Source organism: Odocoileus virginianus, chromosome 14 (genome assembly GCF_023699985.2).
Source record: "Odocoileus virginianus isolate 20LAN1187 ecotype Illinois chromosome 14, Ovbor_1.2, whole genome shotgun sequence".
Taxonomy (NCBI): domain Eukaryota; kingdom Metazoa; phylum Chordata; class Mammalia; order Artiodactyla; family Cervidae; genus Odocoileus; species Odocoileus virginianus.
In genome coordinates, this window is record NC_069687.1 from 50,844,081 (window position 1) to 50,865,694 (window position 21,614).

General features: G+C 39.8%; 2 long non-coding RNA genes across 7 annotated transcripts in view; one reads left to right on the forward strand and one right to left on the reverse strand.

Moving 5' to 3' along the window:
• The window catches only part of LOC110124441 (uncharacterized), a 233,423-nt gene that overhangs the window by 184,824 nt on the left and 26,985 nt on the right, over positions 1-21,614 (forward strand). For 2 of the 4 annotated variants that reach the window (XR_011491245.1, XR_011491244.1), the window contains exons 5-6: positions 2,181-2,319; positions 19,678-20,137. This is a non-coding gene — a long non-coding RNA (uncharacterized lncRNA). The remainder of the gene's footprint in view (positions 1-2,180; positions 2,320-19,677; positions 20,138-21,614) is intronic. The other 2 variants (XR_011491246.1, XR_002309776.2) reach the window with 1 other exon arrangement.
• Positions 1-21,614, reverse strand: part of LOC110124442 (uncharacterized) — a 240,987-nt gene that overhangs the window by 40,906 nt on the left and 178,467 nt on the right. The gene's annotated exons all lie outside the window — the stretch shown is intronic.

The window sequence follows — 21,614 nt, forward strand, 5'->3', positions numbered from 1 at the left end:
ACTCCTTGGCTCAACCCTCCAAACAGAAGCCATTCAAGTAGAAAGGGGTAGAACGAAGCCCAGCTTGACCTCTCCCATTGCTGTTGTGCTGGGCAGGCTGAAGATTTTGGAATAACTGAGTGGTCATGGCTGGTGACTGAGGATGCAAAGGTGGGCCTTAAGTGAGGGCGACTGCAGGGGACAGTCTTCCCAGCTTGGCCTCAGGGGCACTGCAATGGGCAGAAGTGGCATGTGGCCTCTGCATGACTGGGGTACACAGTGTAAACCACCTCTCTGTCATGCCTCTTACTGTCCTATTATCCACCTGAAGATTAAACCTCGGATATTCCGAGAAGCAGGAAGGAAAGTTGCATAGACATAAACACAATCCTGCTCTTCTTCTGTTTTCTCTCTCCTGAAATCCAGTCCCACCCATTCGGTTCCTGCAGCCCACTCCTCCGGGACCTCAGCAGCCTCTATCCCTTCCTCCTCCATGATGCATGTCAGCATCGGGGGCATAGAAGCAGATGCTAGTCCTCCACCCTGGTTGGCAGAGGGTGAGGCGGTGAGCTGCTTCAATAGGACTGTGTACCTTTTTGTAAAATTCCACCTATGGCAAAAATTTTAAATGCTTTCAACAAAGACACTAATTTTTTAAGAAGAGAATAGCTCTGGGGGCAACACAAATTATAAGATCCACAATTTGTTCCATCGCAAGCCAATTACCAATCAGGCCAACAATGAATTTCTAGGTTTCCACAACATCCATATCATAACAGCTTTCCCCAAACTAGTTAAGATGAAATATTCTCACCTGACATCCCTCCTCTCTTTTTAATTAACTCAACCACTCCCCTTTCTAATTCACCTTTCTTAAAATCCACAAACTTTATTACAAAGTCAGTGTCCAGGCTTCTCATTCAAAACTTATTTACCATTCATAGACATACTCATCTATTTGAATTATACTGAAATTCCACTTTAATAAATCTACTGGGGAAAATAAGACATTTTAGAGTCAAACTTACCTCAAATTCTCTAGATAAGAGATTCTATTCTTATTCTAGAGTTTGCTTACACTATATTCTATTTTCATCCTAAGTAGATGAAAACATGTTTTAATAATGTTTCTGTAACATCAACTAAATCTCTTGTCCATTTTCCAGAATGTGAGGGGAGGTAAAAAGTGAACTTATGAATGGGTAGTGATGATATCTGTACACATGAAAAGATCAATAATTTCTAATGTTAAAAAATTCTTGCTTAAGTATTGCTTTAAAGAATTATCTCACCAAAATTAATTAGGGATCTTTAAAGCAAGAAATTTAGGGAATCCCCTGGCAGTCCAGTGATTAGGACTGCACACTCTCACTGCCAAGGGCCCAGGTTCAGTCCCTGGTTGGGGAACTAACATCCCACAAGCCATGGGGTATGGCCAAAAAAAAAAAAGAAATTTAAGTAGTTGACAGAAAATCAGGAGGCAGGGGTAGAGGAGATGGAGGAGGTAGGGGAAAAGATGAGCATAAAGGTTGTGACACAAGAAATTGGCTTGAATTTTTGTATCTTATGTGTACCAGCAGTAACAATGAAATCAAATGGACTAACATAAAATATATATGTCAGGATTGAGAAAGCATGGGTCTTGTATGAAATCATGAACATAAAGTAGAATTCAAATATTATGTCTTAGTGTGGAAAGGTTGCCATGCTATAGCAAAAAATGTCATTTGCTTAGTGAGTAGAGAGATCCCCTGTGGAGACCATCACCTCAGTTTCACACAGAAGGTAAACATGAGTCTGTTTTCTATTGGATGTAGTGGACGTTGGTGGTGGCCTACCCAGCCTCCAGTTCTGCTTGCTCTGAGATTGCTCAGGCATCTTTCAGGCCCCCGTGTACCCAATCTGACTCAGAGGAACCTGACCCCATGCATCCAGGAGTGACCTTGATTGGAGAGGTCCAACAGGTTCCTGCAGACCATGGTCAGCAAAGCTTCCCTATAAAGGGCCAGGCAGTAAACACATGACGCTTCGTGGTCAGACAGTCTCTGCTGCAACGGCTAATGCCACTGTAGCATGAAAGCAGAGCAGACAATGCAAAGATGAGTGGATAGGGCTGAGTTCCAAGAAACTTTGTGGTCACTAAAATTTTCATTTCATATAATTTTCACATGATGAAATATTCTACTTCTGATTTTTTGCAGCCATTTAAAAATGTAAAAACCATGTTTAACTAGAAGGTTATACAAAGACACATACTGGATGAAATTTGGCTTTTGAGCTAAAGTCTGTGCTGACCCTTGCTCTAGCAACCAGCGTTGTCCGATAGTATTTTCTGAGATGGTAAGTTGACCACATGTGGCTAACAAGCACTTGAAATGTGTCCAGTATGACTGAGGAATTGAATTTTTATTTTATCTAACTTAAACTATTTAAATGTAGACAATGTAGACAGTCGCCTTTAGAGAGTATAATAAGAACGCTCTATTTTTTTTGATATTTGACTTCTGATGCCCTTTAAGCCTCATCCTTCCCTATATCTTTACCCCAGATCTAGGCAAGCTCAGAAGAAAGCCTTGGTGCTCCCTCTTTGGGCACTGATGGATGATTCAAACCACATAGACTCCTGCTCACACCATGTAATGCTCCTACTGGCCCCACCCCTGACTATAATAAGCAATCAGGCCAGATTCTTATCCCTGCACTCTCAAGCTGTCTCAACTCTGTTACAGAGGGCTGCCCTGCTCCCTCTGGGGACCTCAGTCACCTAAGTTATGAAACTTCATACCCTTGGCGTATATATGGCATCATTCTCAGCATCAGGAACCAAATTTTAAGTGAGGGTCCATGTGCCTCTGCAGGCAACCGTAAGAGTAAGTCTTCATTATATTGGACAGCACAGCTCAGAGCGTAGTTTATTCAGGTAAGAGACTCAGTTTGGAGTTGGACTGCTGAGAACATGTGAAGTTGGTTAGGGACGCCTAGGAAATTTCAAGTGTTTGGAAATAGTCCTCTGCCTTTGCTCAATGTAAATATGGAATTCTGTAGTCCATTTGCTGTTGGCATCTATGTTTTTACCTAGAAGAGGAACAAGCCTTAGAGAATGAAGTTGACTCGATGATAGAACAGTAGGTCATTAATGACAATATTAAACTTCTGGATCAGTCCCTTCCTGAACCTGTCCTTCTCTCAGCTTCCAGGATGTGAGCCAACATATTTCTCAATCAGGTTTCTGTTAATTACAGAAAGCATTCTAACATATATCATTGATTCTAAAAAGTAAAATTTCCCCCTCAATTTTAAAATCTCTAAAACTGGAATGAGTCTTATAATCTACAGCATGACATAACATACCTGATAGAATCTTTTTATTTCTTTGCAGTACACAAAATAATGGTGTGTTTTATAATGGTGGTATCTTAGATCTGATGAAATACTTTAGATTTGATGATTAAGTTAGGCTTTGAGATTTTCTTCCTTTCTTTTTGTAATTATGGTTATTTAACTTTTTGAGTAAGATTTTCTTCTAAGATAATCTTTTCTTCAAATTTATATATCCCCTAGTATTATGAAACAGCATTTTCATGTTAGCGTATCTTCAGAGCATGCCTAACTGAATTTTAGTACCAGGATAAGATTTTATTACTGGAAGAATACATTCTGCTTTGTGAACTAAAGGCAACGTGCAAAACATCATTCAAAATTGGAAAGATCATTTGGGAATATCAACTAAATTAAAAAATATTATTAAGGGGCTGACATATTCTAGCAATACTCAGACGCTAAGTGAACTGGCCTTGGATAAAATGAAAAAGAGGGTATCTGCTTAATTGTATGCTTGATGCACTCCATTGTCCCTGGCTACTGAAGAGCAGCTTAACTCTAAATTACATTTTTGTTATTAGATTTTTAACATTCTTTTTGTTTTATTGTGAAAATTCAGCATAATGCAAGCATATTATTATGAGTTTTTAGTCAAGAGCCACCAAGCACTGCCATTAATTCAAACATATTGAAATCCAAGATAAACACCCACGTTCATGAGCCAAACCCCCCAATTCACATTGAATTCTCTTATTGCAAATATCCCCCCCCCAAATCTCTCAAAATGGGAATAAGAAACTGTAATGAAAAATAAAGTTCCACTTCATAATTTCAACAAAAAAGATAAAATGCCTAGGAAAGTATGTGACTGTTTGCAGAACACTGCGAAAATTTGAGATATGTAAAAGAAGTCTTAAATAAATTGATAGAGTGTTTTTGCACTGGAAAAGTGATGCCAGTTTTTCAGAAAATTCTTAGTAGTTGTATGAAGTCCTCTTGGAAATACAGAGAGGGAGAGGAGAGTCTGACAAAATAATTTTTAAAATAAAAGGCAAAAATAGCCAAGAATATATTGAAAGTAAAAAGACTAACAAAAGAGAACTTGCCCTACCAGATAATGCAGCTTCAATAATTAAAGCAGTGTGCTACTGACAAAAGAATTGGGAGGCAGATCCATGTAATGGATTTGATGGCCCAGAAATCGACTCCAGTATAGATGCAGACTTAGTATATATTAAAGATGGTATCACAAATCAGTGAGAGATACTCTGGTTTCTCTTCAGATTGAATAAATCTTTCGCCTTTTACAAATCAGTGAGAAAAAGATTCATTATTGAAAAAATGATTCTGGGACAGATGATTAACTATTGGGAGAAACAAAGTTTAATTATCAGTCTAAAATAAATTGCCATGAGTGACCTTTAACCTATTAAATGCTAGAGGTAAATATAGGGTGAAATGTCCCCTTTAAGCATAAATTATTGAGAAGAAATCACAAAGGAAATCATTAAAAGGTGAGGCACATGTCTCTGCTTCCTCTATGGTCCCCTGGAGTGATAAAAAGAGTAGTTTGAAATAATCAAATCTTCCAATTTGTTGGCTTTTCAGTTTGATCAACTTTTTATCTGTTAGGATGAAGTGGCACCTTCCAGGCTTCTTATATCCTGAACTAGAGAATGGAAGTCTAAAGACAAAATTTTAAAGCACAAGTTCTTAACCTGACTTCAATTAATGGGCTTGCTAATCCCCTGATTTCCTCTCCAAGACACACTGGCAATAGAGATGGAGTGATGTCCATTGGAAACTAGCTGAATAATGAAATTAAGAAAACCAGGGAGCAGGAGGTAGACAAGGAACCTCAGAGCTTGCTGGAAAGATATTACAAAAGCCACAGAAGAGGTGGCAGTTTTGGTCAAGAAGGTGTCTAGCTAAATGGTTCTCATGGAAACCAATTGTACCGGTTGCATGAGAAATAGCTAAAGGGACCAGGAAGAGAGCGGCTTGATCCTGACAGGTAGCTGCTAATTAGCAATCAAAACTTAATTGAGATTAACAGCTGTTTTTCTAGTCCGGTTACTAACAGGGAGGCAGAAATGGTATGAAGATCATCCAAGTTCTGCAAGCTGCGTTTTAGTATCAGAAAGCTATGAGAACATAGCCATTTGCCAAGCAAGCAGGGAGATGAAAGCAGGCCATGAACACAGAGCCGAGCTGACAGGCCAAAGAGGGCTGGATCCAGAGGACCAATTAGGCTGTCTACAGGGGTGCTGGAGGCAGATTAAAGGGGCAGGATGCAAACAGCAACAGAGAGTCTATTCACTGGCTGGTGTGGCCGAGTGACTGCCTGCTTCTCCTGGAGGGAAGGGCACCGGGTGCAGCAATCTGAGCAAGCAGCTGTGCCCTCAGGTTAGGCTGGAAATTCTTTCAAACACACTCTCCGAGCACCGTCCCAGCAACAGTCCAGCCTGTAGAAATATCTATTGTGTGGAGACCCCGGTCACCGCACGGGGCTGAACCTGGTGACATATCCACCAGGTAAAACACACTGAATGGTCAGTCTCTCTCTCTTTGAAATCCTTTCAGTGGGTTTTCTTTTTCTGGGACAGTCTCAGCCTAGTGACTCTGAATGGGCTTCTTAATTAGCAGCACTAGTAGAAGCCGTGGCTGCCACCAGAAGTATGTCACAGGACCCAGGAGGAACTAAAACACCAGTCAGCATGGTTTAAAGCTGTCAGACACATTGCTGCCTGGGTCAGTGGAACCTGTTGAAAACTAAAGGAATATGGTATGGCACCTCCTACGTGCCTGGCGTCGGTCTAAGTGCTGACGTATACTAACGCATGCAATCCTCAAAATGCCTCTGTGAGGTGTTGTGCACTGCTGTCATCTCCATTTTACAGATGAGAAAGTTGAGGGAGAGGGGCTAAGAAATGTGACCTGGTTTCACAGCTCTAAGTGACAGAGGTAGGATTTCAACCTGTGCAGTCTGGCTCCAAAGTCTACACTCATAACCACCAGCCTGCATTCTGCAGTCCCCACATAGAACCTCATTAGAAATGCAGAAGTTCAGGCCCTGCCCTGGACCTACTGAATTAGATGCTGCATTTAATAAGATGCCCAGGTGATTCCCAAGCATATTAAGGCTTCAGAGACACTGTGTTATGCTATATGCCCTCGTGAAGATGAGTCTTATATGTATATTTATACTTAATTAATAGTAAAAACAAATTGTTCCTCAATAACAAGGGCACACTGCAGGTGGAGTAACAGGAAAAACAAGGGGAGGAAATGTCCCCTATTGAACACTTTGCTCTATCTTCAGTCACCAGGTCTGTTTTTCCTAACTGTTGCCTCATTTACTGAATAAGACTTATTTTTCTTCTGACTCTATCTGCCACAGTTACACAACCTGTAATTCCTTTTGTTTGAGCAAATATTCACTACATTTTCAGTGATAATTGCCTCTTTACCATCATTTTTTCCCTTCTTACTTTTGCCTCACGTATCTACACTCTGAAGTTTTCTCAGTTAAAGTAGCGTAGTTAGTTTCTAGAGCATCCAGTTTCTCTCCTTCTGTTCCTCCTTACACTTCCTTCATGGTTGCTCCTGAAGTACTGTTAGCTAGGATATACTTAGCAACTAGAACTCTCGTGCATTGCAGGTGGGAATGCAACATGATAAAACCACTCTGAAAAACATTTTGGCAGCTTAAATACGTACTCTCCATATGACCCAGCAGTCCCATTCCTGGGTACTTAGAGAAGTGAAAACTTAAGACCTGTTATATACAAATGTTCATAGCAGGTCTATTGGTAATTACCAACAACTAGAAACAACCAATTGTCCTTCAGTGAATGAATGGGACAAACAAATTGTGCTGTATCCATACAATGGATGAACTACTGATATGCTTAACAATATGAATAAATCATTATGCATTATGCTAAGTGAAAAGGCCAGACATAAAAGACTACATCCTATGTGATTCCACTTTTATGTAACTTTAGAAAAAGCAAAGTTATAGTGATTGAAAGCAGATCAATGGTTGTCAGAGGCAGGGTTTGGGGGCAAGAGATTAAGTGCAAGGGGCACAAGGAAGCATACTGAGCTGACGAAAATGTTTTGCATCATCATTGTGGTAGTTGCTATACTTCTTATACATTTGTCAAAGTCCATTGAATTGCTCATTTAAAATTCATGAATCTTACTGTATGTAATAAAGCAGTAGTGGTTAATTTTATGTGTCAATTTGACTAGACCACAGGGTGCCCAGATATAAGGTCGAACATTATCTTGGGTGTTTCTTTTGAGGGTGTTCCTGGATGAAATTAACATGTAACTTGATAGAGTAAAGCAGACTGCCCTCCTCAATATGGGGGGCCCTCATTCGATCAGTTGAAGGCCTGAACAAAAGGGCTGATCTTCCTACAAATAAGAAAGGATTTCTTTTTTTAAAATTTATTATTTATTTATTTGGTTGCAAAGGGTCTTAGTTGCAGTACAAGGGATCTTTAGCTGTGGCATGTGGGATCTAGTTCCCTGACCAGGGATTGAACCTGGGCCCCTGCATTGGGAGTGTGCTGTCTTAGCCACTGGACTACCAGGGATGTTTTAGCCATTGTACTACCAGGAACTTCTTGAGTCTCAAGAAGAGCCAATATTTCAGGATAGAACTATACATCTGGCTCTTCTGGTTCCCAGTCCTCTGGACTAGAACTATAACTTAAACCATCCACTCTACTGGGGACTCCAGCTTCTTGACTACAGATCTTATGACTTCTTAGCCTCCATTATCACATGAGCCAATGCCTTGTAATAAACACAGATACACAAACACATGCCTTTTTGGTTCTTTTTCTCTGGAGAACACTGACTAATACAAAAGTTAACCAAAATAGAGGAATTTGGGATTCATCATAGGTTGGTATAAGGAAGAAAAGAAGGGTGGTCAGATCCTCTGAAGCCTCTGGTAGTCCAGACTGTTGTCAGCACTATCATCAGATAATAAAAGAAACTGCCTACAAATACCCAACACAGATTAGAGTGGTAATTTGTTCTCTGGAATAGTCTGACTGAATTCAGTACTTAAAGAAAACACATTCTAAACATGTTTGCAGTATCCTGAGGCTGTAGAATCTGAAATTAGTTCTATGGAGATGCCATAAACTTCTTGTAATTAAAGACATGCTAAATGTTAGTTGCATTAATGCTGAGAAAATACAAATGCATAATCTAAAGCTGTTGAGAGTCAGTCCTTCATTACGATTGAGAGTCATTAAGTCTCATTGAGAGTAAAATTCCAATCTTCATGGACCCAAGCCCCTGTCTTTTTACCCAGAGGAAGATGTGTAGTACTCTGGTACACATTTAGTGAAAAAAACCACATATAAGTGGACCAGCAGAGTTCAAATCTGTGTTGTTCATGGATCAACTGCACAGGACAAAGACCTCCTTTCTTTCTGGACCAGTTGAGAGTATGATGCCAGCCTTACTCTCATCTTACCATCTTCCCCTTAACTTTTGTGTGTGTTCCTACAAACAAGGACATTGTCCTAGATAAACAGGAAACAACTATCAAGATCAGGAAATTCACATTGGTTCATTACACCATCTAATCTTCAGACCCCATTCAGGTTTAGCCAGTTGTCTCAACAATGTCCTTTACAGCGTACAGATCCAGTTTAGATACACACATTCTATTCCATTGTGTCTCTTTAGTCTCATTCAGTCTGGAATAGTTCTGTAGTCTTTCCAGCTTTCATGACATGTTTGAAGATTTTGCTATGTTTGAAAATTGTAGGCAGGTTGTTTTGAAGAATGTGTCTTGATTTGAGTTTTTATGATGTTTCCTGATGATTAGATTGAATTTAAGCATCCTTAAATGTGGTCCACTGGAGAAGGGAATGGCAAACCACTTTAGTATTCTTGCCTTGAGAACCCCATGAACCGTATGAAAAGGCAAAAAGATAGGACACTGAAAGATGAACTTCCCAGGTTGGTAGATGCCCAATATGCTACTGGAGATTGGTGGAGAAATAACTCCAGAAAGAATGAAGAGATGAAACCAAAGTAAAAACAACACCTGGCTGTGGATGTGACTGGTGATGGAAGTAAAGTCCAATGCTGTAAAGAGTAATATTGCATAGGAACCGGGAATGTTAGGTCCATGGATCAAGGCAAATTGGAAGTGATCAAACAGGAGATGGTAAGAGTGAACATTGACATTTTAGCAATTAGTGAACTAAAATGGACTGGAATGGGTGAATTTAACTCAGATGGCCATTATATCTACTACTGTGGGCAAGAATCCCTTAGACAAAATGGAGTAGCCATCATAGTCAACAAAAGAATCTGAAATGCAGTACTTGGATGCAATCTCAAAAACGATAGACTGATCTCTGTTCGTTTCCAAGGCAACCATTCAATATCATAGTAATCCAAGTCTATGCCCCGACCAGTAATGCTGAAGAAGCTGAAGTTGAATGGTTCTATGAAGACCTACAAGACCTTCTAGAACTAACACCCAAAAAAGATGTCCTTTTCATTACAGGGGACTAGAATGCAAAAGTAGGAAGTCAAGAAATACCCAGAGTAACAGGCAAATTTGGCCTCGGAATACAGAATGAAGCAGGGCAAAGGGTAATAGAGTTTTGCCAAGAGAACGCACTGATCATAGCAAATACCCACTTCCAACAACACAAGAGAAGATTCTACACATGGACATTACCAGACGGTCAATACTGAAATCAGACTGATTATATTCTTTGCAACCAATGATGGAGAAGCTCTATACAGTCAGCAAAAGCAAGACTGGAAGCTGACTGGTTCAGATCATGAACTCCTTATTGCCAAATTCAGACTTAAATTGAAGAAAGTAGGAAAAACCACTAGACCATTCAGTTATGAGCTAAATCAAATCCCTTATGATTATACAGTGGAATTGACAAAGATTCAAGGGATTAGATCTGATAGAGTGCATGAAGAACTATGGATGGAGATTCGTGACATTGTATAGGAGACAGGCATCAAGACCATCCCCAAGAAAAAGAAATGAAAAGAGTCAAAATGGTTGCCTGAGGAGACCTTACAAATGACTGAAAAAAGAGAAGCAAAAGGCAAAGGAGAAAAGGAAAGATATACCCATTTGAATGCAGAGTTCGAATTTGCACTGGATCATCAAAAAAGCAAGAGAGTTCCAGAAAAAAACATCTACTTCTGTTTTATTGACTACGTCAAAGCCTTTGACTGTGTGGATCACAAGAAACTGTGGGAAATTCTTCAAGAGATGAGAATACCAGGCCACCTGACCTGCCTCCTGAGAAATCTGTATACAGGTCAAGAAACAACAGTTAGAACTGGACATAAAAGCACAGACTGGTTCCAAATCAGGAAAGGAGTAGGTCAAGGCTGTATATTGTCACCCTGCTTATTTAACTTATATGCAGAGTACATCATGTGAAATGCCAGACTGGATGAAGCACAAGCTGGAATCAAGATTGCCAAGAGAAATATCAATAACCTCAGATATGCAGATGACAGCACCCTTATGGCAGAAAGTGAAGAATAACTAAAGAGTCTCTTGATGAAAGTGAGAGAGGAAAGTGAAAAAGTTGGCTTATAACTCAACATTCAGAAAACTAAGATCATGGCATCCAGTCCAATCACTTCATGGCAAATAGATGGGGAAAAAAAGGAAACAGTCTTTATTTTGGGGGGGGGGGGCTCCAAAATCACTGCAGATGGTGACTGCAGCCATGAAATTAAAAGACACTTGCTCCTTGGAAGAAAAGCTATGACAAACCTAGACTGTGTATTAAAAAGCAGAGACATTACTTTGCCAACAAGGCTATCTAGTCAAAGCTATGGTTTTTCCAGTAGTCATGTATGGATATGAGAGTTGGACTATAAAGAAAGCTGAGCCATGAAGTATTGATGCTTTTGAACTGTGGTGTTGGAGAAGACTCTTGAGAGTCCCTTGGACTTCAAGGAGATCCAACCAGTCTATCGTGAAGGAAATAAGTCCTGAATATTCATTGGATGGACTGATGCTGAAGTTGAAACTCCAATATTTTGGCCACCTGATGTGAAGAATTGATTCACAGAAAAAGAGCCTGATGCTGGGAAAGATTGAAGGTGGGAGGAGAAGGGGATGACAGAGGATAAGATGGTTGGATGGCATCACTGACTCGATGGACATGAGTTTGAGTAAGCTCTGGGAGTTGTGATGGACAGGGAAGGCTGGGGTGCTGCAGATCGTAAAGAATCAGACATGAATGAGCAACTGAATTCACTCACTCTCAAGCATCTTTAGCAGAAATTCTTACCACTATCTATCAGGCGGCACAAGATTTCAATCTGTTACTGATGATGCTCAGTTGGATTGCTTGATTATAGGGGTGTTATCCAGGCTTCTCTTTGTAAAGTTACTCTTTGTTCCTTTGTAGTTAGTGAGAAAATTGTGGGAAATACCATCAAACTCTATAAATACCCTGTGCCTCATCAAACTTTGTATCAGTTCATTTATCTACTTATTTGAACAGATTCATGACTTCCTATTTTATTCAATGGGCATAATCTTTTATTAGTATATTGATTTCAACTTGTCATCATGTCGGTCAATGGAAGCAACCTCAGACTGGCTTCTCTGTCCCTTTCCTGGGCCTCCAGTGAGCATTTCCTTACTTTCTGGCACAACAAGAGATGCTGTTCTCATCTTGTATTTCCCTGCCACCAGCCCTGGAATTAGCCATTTTTCCTGGTTTCTTTTGCTAAAGACTGCTATTGAAAAGCAAGTTTATGCTAAATGTTCATTGCTATTGGAATGTTGCTGTCCCCAAGGCCTCTTCAACTCCCTCAGCAGGCCTTGGGAAACATGTGTGTGTGTGTCTGTATGTGTGTTATTATGTAATATACACACTCCCTTGTAGCTGTGTTTGTTTTGATATATACTTATATATATAGAAACCCATGAGCTCATGCTGATATCTTAAATTCCAATCCCAAACCTCAGAGTTTGTTCTAAATTAATCCAGTTACATACTTCTAACTCCCTTCCCCACCAGCGAGCAATCCAGCCCCCATAGTCTTCATATATTTAGTTATTTGGTTGATCCTCCTGCGTTATGTAAGAAATTTCTCTTGCCATCACTGTCTCACCTCTCCACGTGTGCCCTCCCCAGCCCGCTGGCCTGACACCCTTGCCAGGTCCCCAGCAGCCTGTGAAACTGTCCTCTGACCACACCTAGACCCCCTGCTCACTGGGCTGCCTCCCCGACCTGCACAGGCAGCCTCCTGGCCCCACTTTTGCTCCACGTGGACACCTTCCTTGCCCATTCAAGCACTACCTTCCCACCCCAGTGCCCTCCCCTCCACTCCTTCCCACTCTTCCCAGGCTCTGGGTAAAGAGGGAAGAGAGGAAAGGGTGAGGGAAGTGAAGGAAAGGAAAAAAAACAAACAAAAAAAGGAACCAAATGTGTTTTTAATCCCACTTCTCTCTCATTGGAAACGAAAGATCTCTTAGTTCTCTTGTGTACGAAACTGCTTGTACTGCACTCCTCTCAAATGCATTTGAGAGTGATCCTTCTGGTCACTCAGCCTAAAATCCATTTTCGCTCAAACTTCTGCTCCCATTCCAGATCCAGCTCACTGCCAAATTTCTCCAAAAGGACCACTCTGGTCACCTCTGCTGCCATCTGGCATCTGCCTACAACTCCTACTGAACTTGTCCTCCCCAGGGTCACCAAGGACCTGCAAATCACCACATCCGTGAGCTTTCTTGGAGATTTTTCACTCATCTGCTTGATATTGCAAACTACTGTCTCCATCTTGAAAGTCTGTCCTGCTTTGTTCCCTGGGATAACACTCCCTCTGGTTCTCACCCCATCAATGCCCCTCCATCCTTCCTGTCTCTCTGCCAGCAGCTCATCCTCTGCTCCCAGTGGTGGGTGTTCCCCAGGGATCTGTCACTGGCTTCTTCTCTTTTTAATCTATATTTGCTCCCTGTGAAATTTTATTTTGTCAGTTCCTTCTCTCGTTTCTAGGTGGATGAGTCCCAAATTGACACCATGAGTTTAACCTCTCTCCTGAACTGTGGGAGATTTCTCCATAGTTACCAAGAGCTCTCTATTTCCCCAGGTAGCTCACATTCTAAAATTTATTTATTGCTTCAAATTATCAGACTTTTGCTAGGTAGTATCAACACACAGATGAATAAAGCATAGTCTGTACAAACAGGAGGTTTTACCCAAGCTGGAAACTACAGTCATCTTCAATAGCCCTCTCTCCCTAATTCCCAGTCTGTAAGCCATCTTTCACATCACTATGATACTCAGCTTTCTAGGGCACAATTTTGATCACACTACTCCCCTACACAGAAGCTTCCAATGCCCTCTCCCTGTCCATGGCAAAAAGCTGCAGCTCTTTCAACGTGACTGTTTCCTGCCGCTCCTTGCCCTTCCTCTTTACAGCTAAACAAGATGTTTAGTCTATGCTCTGTGCCATCGTTCATACTGTTCCTCATGGAGAAATGCCCTGCTTCTCTTTCCCACCTGTTAAAATCTTACTTTTTTTTAAGGCTAAACTCCTATGACACCTCAACTGTCTTTTTTTCCTGCCTCTAACAGAATGACACCTGAGATTTCCAAGCTCTTTGAATCTTGTCTAAATTCCCATGATGACAAATATCCCAGTTTACCTTTAACTGTGCTTTGCGGTACATACATTTCTCTGAGCAACTAGAAGACAAAGATGTGGTATTATTTAAGTTAGCCTCCCCTCTAGAACAGTCCTTCCCAAACATTTTTGGCTCATAGTACCCTTAATGTGTCAGCAAATTTTCATGGTGCCCACGGACCCAAGGGAATATCTAGTAGTTCTATTTATTAGATAGGCACAAAAACCCCAATAAATACTCTTGTCCTAATAACTCAGTAAACTTTTGAAAAAATACATATAAATTAAAGGGAAAATAATATGTGCATTTTATTTTAAAATAACCACAGTTACTTACTAGTGGGATATGTGTCTTTTGCTGGTCACTGCGCCTCTCCTTAAATCTTGGAATCTGATTGGGAGTTAGCACCATCATTTTCTTCTCCACATCTATTCTCATCACAGCAACTGCCAAAACCCAGTTTTACAAAAATATGACATCACTGAGAAGGATACAGAGTGATGTAACACTGAAACTGTGAACTACCTTGGCCTAGTAGTTGACATGCTACCTACACAAGTTGCTGTGTTTTTCTCAAAACATTTAAGATACTTTGCAGTGTCCCCATGAGTTTGTTTCACTACTTCAGGGCATCGAGGCCTCCAAGGCCAGGCCTGATGTCTGCTATACATGGGACCCTGGCAGACTGAATTAGGTCTTGTTTTATTTATGGATCATTAGTCAGAAATTGATCTCATGTCTCAGTCCCACAAATAGCTTTTCTAAAGAACACAAATTTCTTTAAATATGTAGCATTATAAGAATTATCATTATGATCACAATGTCAAACTTTACCAAGGACAAAAAACATCGGATTGATATATTCTTAAGAGCCATATTTACATTCACCTAGTAATGGCAAATAAAAGCTTTGTTTGCATTGCTTCTTTCAGGGGCGGAGTGGTTCTTATAGCAAGGGATGTTATCTAGGAATCCATTTATGCAAATTCTTGTCTATTTGAAGTTCGTTTTTCCAAAGACAGTGTGTATAGTTTCCATAAGATCCTTTGTTCTCTGACTGAAACAGTAAAATTTGGTCTATAACATTAAACAAAATGCAAGTTTAAAATCAGCCTTGTCATGTCATTACTAACCCCAATGATGATATTTTGCCAAAGTTGATCTTGTTGATACAAAAGAAGTTTTACTCCACCGCACCCCCCCAGGATTTAGTGTTTATCAGTGTCAGAATGAAGCAGAAAGGATTTACTGCTTTCTTATTTTATGATTATTCCACTTATTTCTCCAACTTTAAAGAGATTTCCCTCCTCACTAGAAATAACTTAAAATGTGGTAAGTAATTTCAAAAATGAAAATAATGATTTTTATTTCCTTTTGATTTGTAGGTGATCTTAATTTTCCTAGCAGACTTAAACTTGGAAAATAACATTTTCCAAAATGTTTATCTTTGTGCAATTTATGATCTCCCTACAAGATTCTGGCTAAATTGATGGCATTTAATATTCTTTCTTGCTCAGATGGATCTTCTAATAGATTGAAAACTTAATATGAAAAGCTTTAATATGAAAGCCAAATGCTAAAGCTGTTACTACATGATCTCAAACTCCTGGATTAAAAATAAAACAAATAAACAAAACCTTTGAAATTTATTGCATTATTACAAAATATTCCAGTGTTTGGCACTGTGTAGACCTAACATCTAAATTAATTGCTTCAATAAACTCAAGTGGTCTTGGATTAAAAAATTGCTGTTAATAATAGATATAGATATATATCAACTTGCCTGATGTTCTTTACTGTTCTAAACAATAACATTTTGTCTTGCGTTTTTATTTAGCTCACCTCATGGCTCAAATTCTCATGATCCCTGACTTTTCCAGCTCAGAGTGAAAATTCCCTTTCACTGAATTACTATAAACTTCTGATCTTTAACAGAAAATATAGACTTCATGTCCTCCTCTGCTCCTTTCCAATTCCACACACTAGTTTTAAAGAAATCACCTTCTTCTCATCCTGAAATTTGGATTTATCCTTCCTCTCCCTTACACAATATTCCATAGACATTCAGTAGACAAAATCTAAAGAGGTTACTTTTATCATATATTTGAAAAATTACTTCTTTTCACCACCCTACTGTCCACCATGGTTCCATCTCTCATTTCTTATTATATATACAATTGTAATAGCCCTTCCTTAACTGTTCTCACCTCTGTTTTCTTCCCACTCCAATCCACTTGACATAGCTCTCCAGCTTATTTTTAATATCAGCTCATTAGGTTGTTCTGTCTCTTAAAATCCCATCATGATTCCCTGTTGTCTAAGAAGAAATCCACTGTATGCCATAATTCACATTGACAGCCTCACCTTGCACCACTCCCCTACAATTCACTCACAGTATCTGTTCCCAAAACTATAACCCTAATTTTAGACTTAATATCTTCTCTACTTCTGAACTTTCATAACACTGTGCTTTGTCAACACTTTCTAAGTATTATAGTTTTTTAGGTATTTGTCTTACCATTTTACTCCCTCATAAGCTTTTTCCATACAGGTAAATAAGTTTATTCTTCAATTCATCCAGAATGTATTACTTACTTGGTAACTGCCAGGCATACTGTATGCCCAGGTGTTCAAAGATGAAGAGGATAAGCCTTCTTGTACATAGTCAGTATTGAAAAAGTACTTGTTAAGTTTCCGATAGTTTTCAACCAGTTATACACATAAAGGAAAACTTCATTAAATTGAATAGGACCCTACTTTTGCATTCTTTTATATTTAACTATCCTAGTCTTATACTCTCCAAGAGGTAAGGGACCCTGTCTTATTAATCTTTTGCATTCCCCGGATCATATGCTATATCTGCAATGGATTTTCAATCGTCCACTTTGGTTGAATGGCCCAATGCTTCATTTTCTTCTGTGTATGTGATGTAATATAACCTGAGTCCAACAGTATAATCAGCAGGTGAGATTAACTCTGCATGAGGTAAAACTTGAGTTGACTGTTTTTGCTTCTGCAGGCAGAGCCTTTGTTGTTCTGTCACTCAGTCATGTCCAACTCTCTGCAACCCCATGGACTGCAGCATGCCAGGCTTCCCTGTCCTTCACAATCTTCTGAAGTTTGCTCATTTTCATGTCCATTGAGTCAGTGATGCCATCCAACCATCTCGTCCTCTGTTATCCCCTTCTCCTCCTGCCTTCAATCTTTCCCAGCATCAGGGTCTTTTCCAATGAGTGGCACTTCATATCAGGTGGTTAAAGTATTGGAGCTTCAGCTTCAGCATCAGTCCTTCCAATGAATATTCAGGGTTGATTTCCTTAGAATTGACTGGTTTGATCTCCTTGCAGTCCAAAGGACTCTCAAGAGTCTTCTTCAGCACCATAGTTCAAAATCATCAATTCTTTGGTGCTCAGCCTTTTTTTTTGTCCAGCTCTCATATCCATATGTGACTACTGGAAAAACCATAGCTTTTGCTATATGGACTTTTGTCAGCAAAGTAATATCTCAGCTTTTCAATACTCTGTCTAGGTTTGTCATAGTTTTTCTTCCAAGGAGCAAGTGTCTGTTTATTTCATGGCTGCAGTCACCATCCACAGTGATTTTGGAGCCCAAGAAAATAAAGTCTTTGCTGTCATTTGAGTTTCACTTTTGAGTTGGCACTTTCTGAAGCCAAAACTATTTAATGTGAGTTAACCTGTCACCTAATCCTTAAAGTTACTCACATATTGATCTAGTTCTTATATTCTTATCAAGACATCTGAATACCAGACAAAGAAGCTCTAAATGTCAGAAATCATACCAAAGTACTTGTATTCATTTTGAATAGTTTTTAGTATTAACTTTTTAAAAAAATAAGATTTCTTTACATCAATATACACAGAGATGGGTAGATATAAGGGTTCAATATTGAGACTTTATATTTAATTCAACAACTCTTACTGAGTCTAATATACAAAAATGCTAAATTCAATGGGAGACTACTACCCTCATGAAGGTCATGTATTAATTCATCAAACAGATGTTTCATTCTTGTGAGTGTATTCAGAGAAATGTGAAATTGAACTGCCTGAAAACCAAAGAAATTGCCAATTATGATGACTGTAATTAATCTCTCTCTACTCCAAATAAAATGATGCCTGTAAAGCACTGGCAGACTAGCTGGCATACAGTAGGCATTCTGTAAACATTAGTTACCTTTCCCCTGGTGGCTGAGAATAGAATTAATCAACTATTTATAATGGAGTGCAGAGAGTAAGAAATTCTTACTAGAAATTTTCCTTTAGCAAGAAGGACCCAAATTGTTTTTGTGCTTTAATTAAAATTATCAGATTAACTGTTTAATTCATTTTTTACTTCCCCTATGAATACAGGGCTAATTATATAATGTGAAAGAAATAAAAAGAAAGAGAAACACAAAACCTTAAAATATAAAATGTTGAAACTATTGTGAAAATTATGAGACACCTAAAATAGGAAAGACAGTGCTGAGAGAAAAAAGGAGACATATTATAAATTCTGCTTCTGAGGATAATCTAAGCTTCTTACCATCATGCTAGACATGATTGAGGCAGAATACATACATATAGACCGATAGACAATGGATTAAAAGGGACTGACCATGTTCAGTAGAACACATAATTTTTAATTTTAAAGAAATTGGTACGTGCCAAAGTTCTAGAAGAAGACAGGATTGCCTGGCAGCCTAGATGATGGCTTGGCCTTTTCCTTACAGCCCAAGGGAGATCTTCTCTTCTGTACCTTTCTGAAAGGCATAAGCAGGGGCCTGCCACAGCTAGAAACAGCCTCAGGATCTGGCATTTTAGGAGTTTCTCCACTCTGCCAAGAAATTGCCCAGCTGGATGGAGACAGAGAGTTGCCTCCTGGTCCTCAGAAAGGAAAGAGAGTGATGCCAGCAACGAGTCCTCTTCCACTGGCATCTTTACCTGGTCAAAGAGCCAAGCAGTCATAAAGGAGAACCTGGGTGAACGTCAGTGGGGAGAATGAAATTATGCTCAGTCAGCAGAGTGATCTCAAAATGGTGGGAACACATCACACCAGACACACTCAATTGCTACTGTGTTAAAATTACAAAAACACAACTGGTTGCTGGTAAAACTGCAGTTGCTGTATGTTGAGATTTATTGGAGTAATAAAGAATTGGCTCTGCAGTCTCATGACATTCTACCAGCAAATTCTGCTCAAACCAGTTTGGATCTGATTGTAACCATTGTGTAAGCTGAAAATTGGCTGGAACACATTCAGACAGAGCTTCCTGATTCCGTGGAAATCAATCCAGTCAGAGAATGGCCAAGTGAGTTGCCTTGGGGTAAATGTTCGGCCTTAACATTTGTGTGGTGTCCCTTCCAAATGTACAGCCTCTGGAAGCAGCTCCATAATAAACTGCAGCTTGGGCTCTGCTGCTAGCTCTGGCCAAGTTCCTCAGACAACTCGCAGCCTGATATGCAGTCTAACTACTGTGATATCTGTCCACTTTGGTTTTACCAAGAAACTTCTAGAGAGCAGGTATGGTTTCTTTCCTGCATATAGAGTTGGTTCCCTGGACTCTACTCAAAGTCTGGGAAGAATGAGGTGATAATACTCCATAATCATAATCTGCCAGGAGCTATGTTAAGAATGTTTATACACTGTCTCTTTATATCTCAATAACTCTATTTGCTATATATTATTATTTTATCATTTTATAGATAAGGTTCACAGAAGATCGGGAATGTGCCTGAGTTCATGGCGGAGCCAACTGGCCTCATTCCAGAGCCTAAGAAGTCCATCACTCCTGTGCCCAGATGCACAGAATGGCACAACGACTCAGTGCTTTCTGTGTTTCATGTGGAGAATGAGGCAGCCAGTGTTGTTGTCTTTCTGAAAAATTCAAGAGTTTGAGTGTGCCTATGGTCAAAGGCAGGAGGAAGAGGGTGTGACGGAATGGATGAGATGGTTGGATGGCATCACCGGCTCAATGGACATGAGTTTGAGCAAATTCCAGGAGATAGTGAAGGACAGGGAAGCCTGGCATGATGCAGTCTCTGGGGTCACAAAGAGTCTGCCACAGCTTAGCGACTGGACAACAATGGGGATGTGAGATGCTGCTGCTGATTTGGGAGTGGGCTTGGTCTAATGGTGACTGAGCCTACCAGAATTCTGAAACAGGTAAAATTTGTCTTTTGATTCTCTTCTATTTTTTTTTCTTTAATTTTAATGAACTTTAAATTTTAGAGAAGTGTTGGTGGTGGTGGTTTAGTCACTAAGTCAGGTCCAACTGTTATGACCCCACGGACTATAAAACCTGCCAGGCTCCTCTGCCATAGGATTCTCCAGGCAAGAATACTGGAGTGGGTTGCCGTTTCCTTCTAGAGGGGATCTTCCCGACCCAGGAATTGAAACCAGGTCTCCTGCATTTCAGGCAGATTCTTTACCAACTGAGCTACAAGAAAACTTTTAGATTTACACAAAATTGTGAAAATTGCACAGAGAGTTCCACACTCAATTTCCCCTATTGTTAACATCTTACATTAAGAGGATAGATGTGTCCCAATTGATGAACCAGTACTGAAACGTTGTTATTAACTAAAGTCAATACTTAACTCAGATTTCCTCAGTTTTACCTAATGCTGTTTCTGTTCCAGGATCCCATCCAGGGTATGTTATGTGTTCTTAGATTGTTCTTGGCTGCGATAATTTATCAGACTTTCTTTTTAATGAACTTGACAGTTTTGGAAAATCCTGGTTAGGTATTTTGTAGAATGGCCATCTATTGTGTTTGTTTGATGCTTTTCTCATGACTGGACTGGTGTTATTAGTTGTGGGAGGAAAACCCCAGGGAAGTGCCATTCTTATTACATCAAAGGCACATACTATTTACATAGGAACTTTATCGCTTATGAGTTACACTATTGAGGTTGATCTCAGTCACCTGGAGGAGACAGTGTGTGTCAATTTATCCACTATAAAGTCACTCGATTTTCCCTCTTATTATACTATACACTGTGGAGGGAAGTTGCCAGGCACAGCCCATGCCTAGGAGTGAGGAGTTATGCTACCTTCTCAAGAATGAAGTAGCTAAATAATTTATTTTGAATTCTTCTGCAGGGAAAATTGGTCTCTTCTCCAGCATTTATTTATTCTGTCATTTCAGTTCAGTCGATCAGTCACGACTGACTCTTTGCGACCCCATGGACTGCAGCACAGCAGGCTTCCCTGTCCATCACCAACTCCCAGGGCTTGCTCAAATTCATGTCCATCGAGTCAGTGATGCCATCCAACCATCTCATCCTCTGTCATCCCCTTCTCTTCCTGCCTTCAATCTTACCCAGCATCAGGGTCTTTTCCAATGAGTCAGTTCTTCACATCAGGTGGCCAAAGTATTGGAGTTTCAAGTTCAGCATCAGTCCTTCCAATGAATATCTGCAACTGATTTCCTTTAGGATGGACTGGGACTCTCAAGAGTCTTCTTCGACACCACAGTTCAAAAGCATCAATTCTTTGGTGCTCAGCTTGCTTTATAGTCCAACTCTCACATCCATACATGACTACTGGAAAAACTATAGCCTTGACTAGACGGACTTTTGTTGGCAAAGTAATGTCTCTGCTTTTTAATATGCTAAGTTTGTCATAGCTTTTCTTCCAA